This window comes from Misgurnus anguillicaudatus, chromosome 21 (assembly GCF_027580225.2).
Source record: "Misgurnus anguillicaudatus chromosome 21, ASM2758022v2, whole genome shotgun sequence".
NCBI classification, from domain to species: domain Eukaryota; kingdom Metazoa; phylum Chordata; class Actinopteri; order Cypriniformes; family Cobitidae; genus Misgurnus; species Misgurnus anguillicaudatus.
The window spans coordinates 18,102,501-18,107,500 of record NC_073357.2 but is presented as its reverse complement, the minus strand read 5'-3'; the positions used below and the strand labels follow the sequence as shown (position 1 = coordinate 18,107,500).

Genomic DNA, 5,000 nt, shown 5'->3' with positions numbered 1-5,000 from the left:
TGATCTCGGAAGCCAAGCAGGGTCGGGCCTGGTTAGTACTTGGATGGGAGACCGCCTGGGAATACCAGGTGCTGTAAGCATTTAATTAATTATTTAATTATTTATTCATATAATTTTTTTACAGAAATGCATCCTTTCTGTAAGCGTTCGCCGATGGCATGGCGTTGCCACATTAGTCTTGAAGTGGCTCTCGAATCGAGTCAGCGCTCGCTTACGGCCACACCACCCTGAGCACGCCCGCTCTCGTCTGATCTCGGAAGCCAAGCAGGGTCGGGCCTGGTTAGTACTTGGATGGGAGACCGCCTGGGAATACCAGGTGCTGTAAGCATTTAATTAATTATTTATTCATATAATTTTTTCCAGAAATGCATCCTTTCTGTAAGCGTTCGCCGATGGCATGGCGTTGCCACATTAGTCTTGAAGTGGCTCTCGAATCGAGTCAGCGCTCGCTTACGGCCACACCACCCTGAGCACGCCCGCTCTCGTCTGATCTCGGAAGCCAAGCAGGGTCGGGCCTGGTTAGTACTTGGATGGGAGACCGCCTGGGAATACCAGGTGCTGTAAGCATTTAATTAATTATTTAATTATTTATTCATATAATTTTTTTCCAGAAATGCATCCTTTCTGTAAGCGTTTGCCGATGGCATGGCGTTGCCACATTAGTCTTGAAGTGGCTCTCGAATCGAGTCAGCGCTCGCTTACGGCCACACCACCCTGAGCACGCCCGCTCTCGTCTGATCTCGGAAGCCAAGCAGGGTCGGGCCTGGTTAGTACTTGGATGGGAGACCGCCTGGGAATACCAGGTGCTGTAAGCATTTAATTAATTATTTAATTATTTATTCATATAATTTTTTTCCAGAAATGCATCCTTTCTGTAAGCGTTCGCCGATGGCATGGCGTTGCCACATTAGTCTTGAAGTGGCTCTCGAATCGAGTCAGCGCTCGCTTACGGCCACACCACCCTGAGCACGCCCGCTCTCGTCTGATCTCGGAAGCCAAGCAGGGTCGGGCCTGGTTAGTACTTGGATGGGAGACCGCCTGGGAATACCAGGTGCTGTAAGCATTTAATTAATTATTTAATTATTTATTCATATAATTTTTTTCCAGAAATGCATCCTTTCTGTAAGCGTTCGCCGATGGCATGGCGTTGCCACATTAGTCTTGAAGTGGCTCTCGAATCGAGTCAGCGCTCGCTTACGGCCACACCACCCTGAGCACGCCCGCTCTCGTCTGATCTCGGAAGCCAAGCAGGGTCGGGCCTGGTTAGTACTTGGATGGGAGACCGCCTGGGAATACCAGGTGCTGTAAGCATTTAATTCTTTATTTAATTAATTATTTAATTATTTATTCATATAATTTTTTTCCAGAAATGCATCCTTTCTGTAAGCGTTCGCCGATGGCATGGCGTTGCCACATTAGTCTTGAAGTGGCTCTCGAATCGAGTCAGCGCTCGCTTACGGCCACACCACCCTGAGCACGCCCGCTCTCGTCTGATCTCGGAAGCCAAGCAGGGTCGGGCCTGGTTAGTACTTGGATGGGAGACCGCCTGGGAATACCAGGTGCTGTAAGCATTTAATTCTTTATTTAATTAATTATTTAATTATTTATTCATATAATTTTTTTCCAGAAATGCATCCTTTCTGTAAGCGTTCGCCGATGGCATGGCGTTGCCACATTAGTCTTGAAGTGGCTCTCGAATCGAGTCAGCGCTCGCTTACGGCCACACCACCCTGAGCACGCCCGCTCTCGTCTGATCTCGGAAGCCAAGCAGGGTCGGGCCTGGTTAGTACTTGGATGGGAGACCGCCTGGGAATACCAGGTGCTGTAAGCATTTAATTCTTTATTTAATTAATTATTTAATTATTTATTCATATAATTTTTTCCAGAAATGCATCCTTTCTGTAAGCGTTCGCCGATGGCATGGCGTTGCCACATTAGTCTTGAAGTGGCTCTCGAATCGAGTCAGCGCTCGCTTACGGCCACACCACCCTGAGCACGCCCGCTCTCGTCTGATCTCGGAAGCCAAGCAGGGTCGGGCCTGGTTAGTACTTGGATGGGAGACCGCCTGGGAATACCAGGTGCTGTAAGCATTTAATTAATTATTTAATTATTTATTCATATAATTTTTTTCCAGAAATGCATCCTTTCTGTAAGCGTTCGCCGATGGCATGGCGTTGCCACATTAGTCTTGAAGTGGCTCTCGAATCGAGTCAGCGCTCGCTTACGGCCACACCACCCTGAGCACGCCCGCTCTCGTCTGATCTCGGAAGCCAAGCAGGGTCGGGCCTGGTTAGTACTTGGATGGGAGACCGCCTGGGAATACCAGGTGCTGTAAGCATTTAATTAATTATTTAATTATTTATTCATATAATTTTTTTCCAGAAATGCATCCTTTCTGTAAGCGTTCGCCGATGGCATGGCGTTGCCACATTAGTCTTGAAGTGGCTCTCGAATCGAGTCAACGCTCGCTTACGGCCACACCACCCTGAGCACGCCCGCTCTCGTCTGATCTCGGAAGCCAAGCAGGGTCGGGCCTGGTTAGTACTTGGATGGGAGACCGCCTGGGAATACCAGGTGCTGTAAGCATTTAATTCTTTATTTAATTAATTATTTAATTATTTATTCATATAATTTTTTTCCAGAAATGCATCCTTTCTGTAAGCGTTCGCCGATGGCATGGCGTTGCCACATTAGTCTTGAAGTGGCTCTCGAATCGAGTCAGCGCTCGCTTACGGCCACACCACCCTGAGCACGCCCGCTCTCGTCTGATCTCGGAAGCCAAGCAGGGTCGGGCCTGGTTAGTACTTGGATGGGAGACCGCCTGGGAATACCAGGTGCTGTAAGCATTTAATTCTTTATTTAATTAATTATTTAATTATTTATTCATATAATTTTTTTCCAGAAATGCATCCTTTCTGTAAGCGTTCGCCGATGGCATGGCGTTGCCACATTAGTCTTGAAGTGGCTCTCGAATCGAGTCAGCGCTCGCTTACGGCCACACCACCCTGAGCACGCCCGCTCTCGTCTGATCTCGGAAGCCAAGCAGGGTCGGGCCTGGTTAGTACTTGGATGGGAGACCGCCTGGGAATACCAGGTGCTGTAAGCATTTAATTAATTATTTATTCATATAATTTTTTTCCAGAAATGCATCCTTTCTGTAAGCGTTCGCCGATGGCATGGCGTTGCCACATTAGTCTTGAAGTGGCTCTCGAATCGAGTCAGCGCTCGCTTACGGCCACACCACCCTGAGCACGCCCGCTCTCGTCTGATCTCGGAAGCCAAGCAGGGTCGGGCCTGGTTAGTACTTGGATGGGAGACCGCCTGGGAATACCAGGTGCTGTAAGCATTTAATTAATTATTTAATTATTTATTCATATAATTTTTTTCCAGAAATGCATCCTTTCTGTAAGCGTTCGCCGATGGCATGGCGTTGCCACATTAGTCTTGAAGTGGCTCTCGAATCGAGTCAGCGCTCGCTTACGGCCACACCACCCTGAGCACGCCCGCTCTCGTCTGATCTCGGAAGCCAAGCAGGGTCGGGCCTGGTTAGTACTTGGATGGGAGACCGCCTGGGAATACCAGGTGCTGTAAGCATTTAATTCTTTATTTAATTAATTATTTAATTATTTATTCATATAATTTTTTTCCAGAAATGCATCCTTTCTGTAAGCGTTCGCCGATGGCATGGCGTTGCCACATTAGTCTTGAAGTGGCTCTCGAATCGAGTCAGCGCTCGCTTACGGCCACACCACCCTGAGCACGCCCGCTCTCGTCTGATCTCGGAAGCCAAGCAGGGTCGGGCCTGGTTAGTACTTGGATGGGAGACCGCCTGGGAATACCAGGTGCTGTAAGCATTTAATTCTTTATTTAATTAATTATTTAATTATTTATTCATATAATTTTTTTCCAGAAATGCATCCTTTCTGTAAGCGTTCGCCGATGGCATGGCGTTGCCACATTAGTCTTGAAGTGGCTCTCGAATCGAGTCAGCGCTCGCTTACGGCCACACCACCCTGAGCACGCCCGCTCTCGTCTGATCTCGGAAGCCAAGCAGGGTCGGGCCTGGTTAGTACTTGGATGGGAGACCGCCTGGGAATACCAGGTGCTGTAAGCATTTAATTAATTATTTATTCATATAATTTTTTTCCAGAAATGCATCCTTTCTGTAAGCGTTCGCCGATGGCATGGCGTTGCCACATTAGTCTTGAAGTGGCTCTCGAATCGAGTCAGCGCTCGCTTACGGCCACACCACCCTGAGCACGCCCGCTCTCGTCTGATCTCGGAAGCCAAGCAGGGTCGGGCCTGGTTAGTACTTGGATGGGAGACCGCCTGGGAATACCAGGTGCTGTAAGCATTTAATTAATTATTTAATTATTTATTCATATAATTTTTTTCCAGAAATGCATCCTTTCTGTAAGCGTTCGCCGATGGCATGGCGTTGCCACATTAGTCTTGAAGTGGCTCTCGAATCGAGTCAGCGCTCGCTTACGGCCACACCACCCTGAGCACGCCCGCTCTCGTCTGATCTCGGAAGCCAAGCAGGGTCGGGCCTGGTTAGTACTTGGATGGGAGACCGCCTGGGAATACCAGGTGCTGTAAGCATTTAATTAATTATTTAATTATTTATTCATATAATTTTTTTCCAGAAATGCATCCTTTCTGTAAGCGTTCGCCGATGGCATGGCGTTGCCACATTAGTCTTGAAGTGGCTCTCGAATCGAGTCAGCGCTCGCTTACGGCCACACCACCCTGAGCACGCCCGCTCTCGTCTGATCTCGGAAGCCAAGCAGGGTCGGGCCTGGTTAGTACTTGGATGGGAGACCGCCTGGGAATACCAGGTGCTGTAAGCATTTAATTAATTATTTATTCATATAATTTTTTTCCAGAAATGCATCCTTTCTGTAAGCGTTCGCCGATGGCATGGCGTTGCCACATTAGTCTTGAAGTGGCTCTCGAATCGAGTCAGCGCTCGCTTACGGCCACACCACCCTGAGCACGCC

General features: G+C 48.3%; 1 long non-coding RNA gene and 21 other non-coding genes across 23 annotated transcripts in view; 21 read left to right on the top strand and 1 right to left on the bottom strand.

The window, feature by feature from the left end:
• LOC129414110 (5S ribosomal RNA) overlaps positions 1-80 on the top strand; it is a 119-nt gene extending 39 nt beyond the window's left edge. The window contains exon 1 of the ribosomal RNA XR_008634245.1: positions 1-80. This exon is cut by the window's left edge and continues 39 nt beyond it. This is a non-coding gene — a ribosomal RNA (5S ribosomal RNA).
• The window catches only part of LOC129437069 (uncharacterized), a 363,412-nt gene that overhangs the window by 181,853 nt on the left and 176,559 nt on the right, over positions 1-5,000 (bottom strand). The window lies entirely within an intron of this gene.
• On the top strand, positions 210-328 carry LOC129414115 (5S ribosomal RNA). Its single transcript, XR_008634248.1, has one exon. It is a non-coding gene; the product is annotated as a 5S ribosomal RNA (ribosomal RNA).
• LOC129414120 (5S ribosomal RNA) lies at positions 449-567 on the top strand. Its single transcript, XR_008634253.1, has one exon. It is a non-coding gene; the product is annotated as a 5S ribosomal RNA (ribosomal RNA).
• On the top strand, positions 697-815 carry LOC129414128 (5S ribosomal RNA). The gene has a single exon (XR_008634255.1). It is a non-coding gene; the product is annotated as a 5S ribosomal RNA (ribosomal RNA).
• Positions 945-1,063, top strand: LOC129420094 (5S ribosomal RNA). Its single transcript, XR_008636769.1, has one exon. It is a non-coding gene; the product is annotated as a 5S ribosomal RNA (ribosomal RNA).
• On the top strand, positions 1,193-1,311 carry LOC129414139 (5S ribosomal RNA). The gene has a single exon (XR_012363369.1). It is a non-coding gene; the product is annotated as a 5S ribosomal RNA (ribosomal RNA).
• Positions 1,453-1,571, top strand: LOC129416942 (5S ribosomal RNA). The gene has a single exon (XR_012363367.1). It is a non-coding gene; the product is annotated as a 5S ribosomal RNA (ribosomal RNA).
• Positions 1,713-1,831, top strand: LOC129414146 (5S ribosomal RNA). The gene has a single exon (XR_012363366.1). It is a non-coding gene; the product is annotated as a 5S ribosomal RNA (ribosomal RNA).
• On the top strand, positions 1,972-2,090 carry LOC129414153 (5S ribosomal RNA). The gene has a single exon (XR_012363365.1). It is a non-coding gene; the product is annotated as a 5S ribosomal RNA (ribosomal RNA).
• On the top strand, positions 2,220-2,338 carry LOC129414157 (5S ribosomal RNA). Its single transcript, XR_012363364.1, has one exon. It is a non-coding gene; the product is annotated as a 5S ribosomal RNA (ribosomal RNA).
• LOC129414160 (5S ribosomal RNA) lies at positions 2,468-2,586 on the top strand. The gene has a single exon (XR_008634266.1). It is a non-coding gene; the product is annotated as a 5S ribosomal RNA (ribosomal RNA).
• LOC129414164 (5S ribosomal RNA) lies at positions 2,728-2,846 on the top strand. Its single transcript, XR_008634272.1, has one exon. It is a non-coding gene; the product is annotated as a 5S ribosomal RNA (ribosomal RNA).
• Positions 2,988-3,106, top strand: LOC129414172 (5S ribosomal RNA). Its single transcript, XR_008634273.1, has one exon. It is a non-coding gene; the product is annotated as a 5S ribosomal RNA (ribosomal RNA).
• LOC129415668 (5S ribosomal RNA) lies at positions 3,228-3,346 on the top strand. Its single transcript, XR_008634939.2, has one exon. It is a non-coding gene; the product is annotated as a 5S ribosomal RNA (ribosomal RNA).
• Positions 3,476-3,594, top strand: LOC129414184 (5S ribosomal RNA). The gene has a single exon (XR_008634277.1). It is a non-coding gene; the product is annotated as a 5S ribosomal RNA (ribosomal RNA).
• Positions 3,736-3,854, top strand: LOC129414189 (5S ribosomal RNA). The gene has a single exon (XR_008634279.1). It is a non-coding gene; the product is annotated as a 5S ribosomal RNA (ribosomal RNA).
• On the top strand, positions 3,996-4,114 carry LOC129414192 (5S ribosomal RNA). Its single transcript, XR_008634280.1, has one exon. It is a non-coding gene; the product is annotated as a 5S ribosomal RNA (ribosomal RNA).
• On the top strand, positions 4,236-4,354 carry LOC129414193 (5S ribosomal RNA). Its single transcript, XR_008634281.1, has one exon. It is a non-coding gene; the product is annotated as a 5S ribosomal RNA (ribosomal RNA).
• LOC129414197 (5S ribosomal RNA) lies at positions 4,484-4,602 on the top strand. Its single transcript, XR_008634282.1, has one exon. It is a non-coding gene; the product is annotated as a 5S ribosomal RNA (ribosomal RNA).
• Positions 4,732-4,850, top strand: LOC129415732 (5S ribosomal RNA). The gene has a single exon (XR_008634980.2). It is a non-coding gene; the product is annotated as a 5S ribosomal RNA (ribosomal RNA).
• Positions 4,972-5,000, top strand: part of LOC129414203 (5S ribosomal RNA) — a 119-nt gene continuing 90 nt past the window's right edge. Inside the window, exon 1 of the ribosomal RNA XR_008634284.1 lies at positions 4,972-5,000. This exon is cut by the window's right edge and continues 90 nt beyond it. This is a non-coding gene — a ribosomal RNA (5S ribosomal RNA).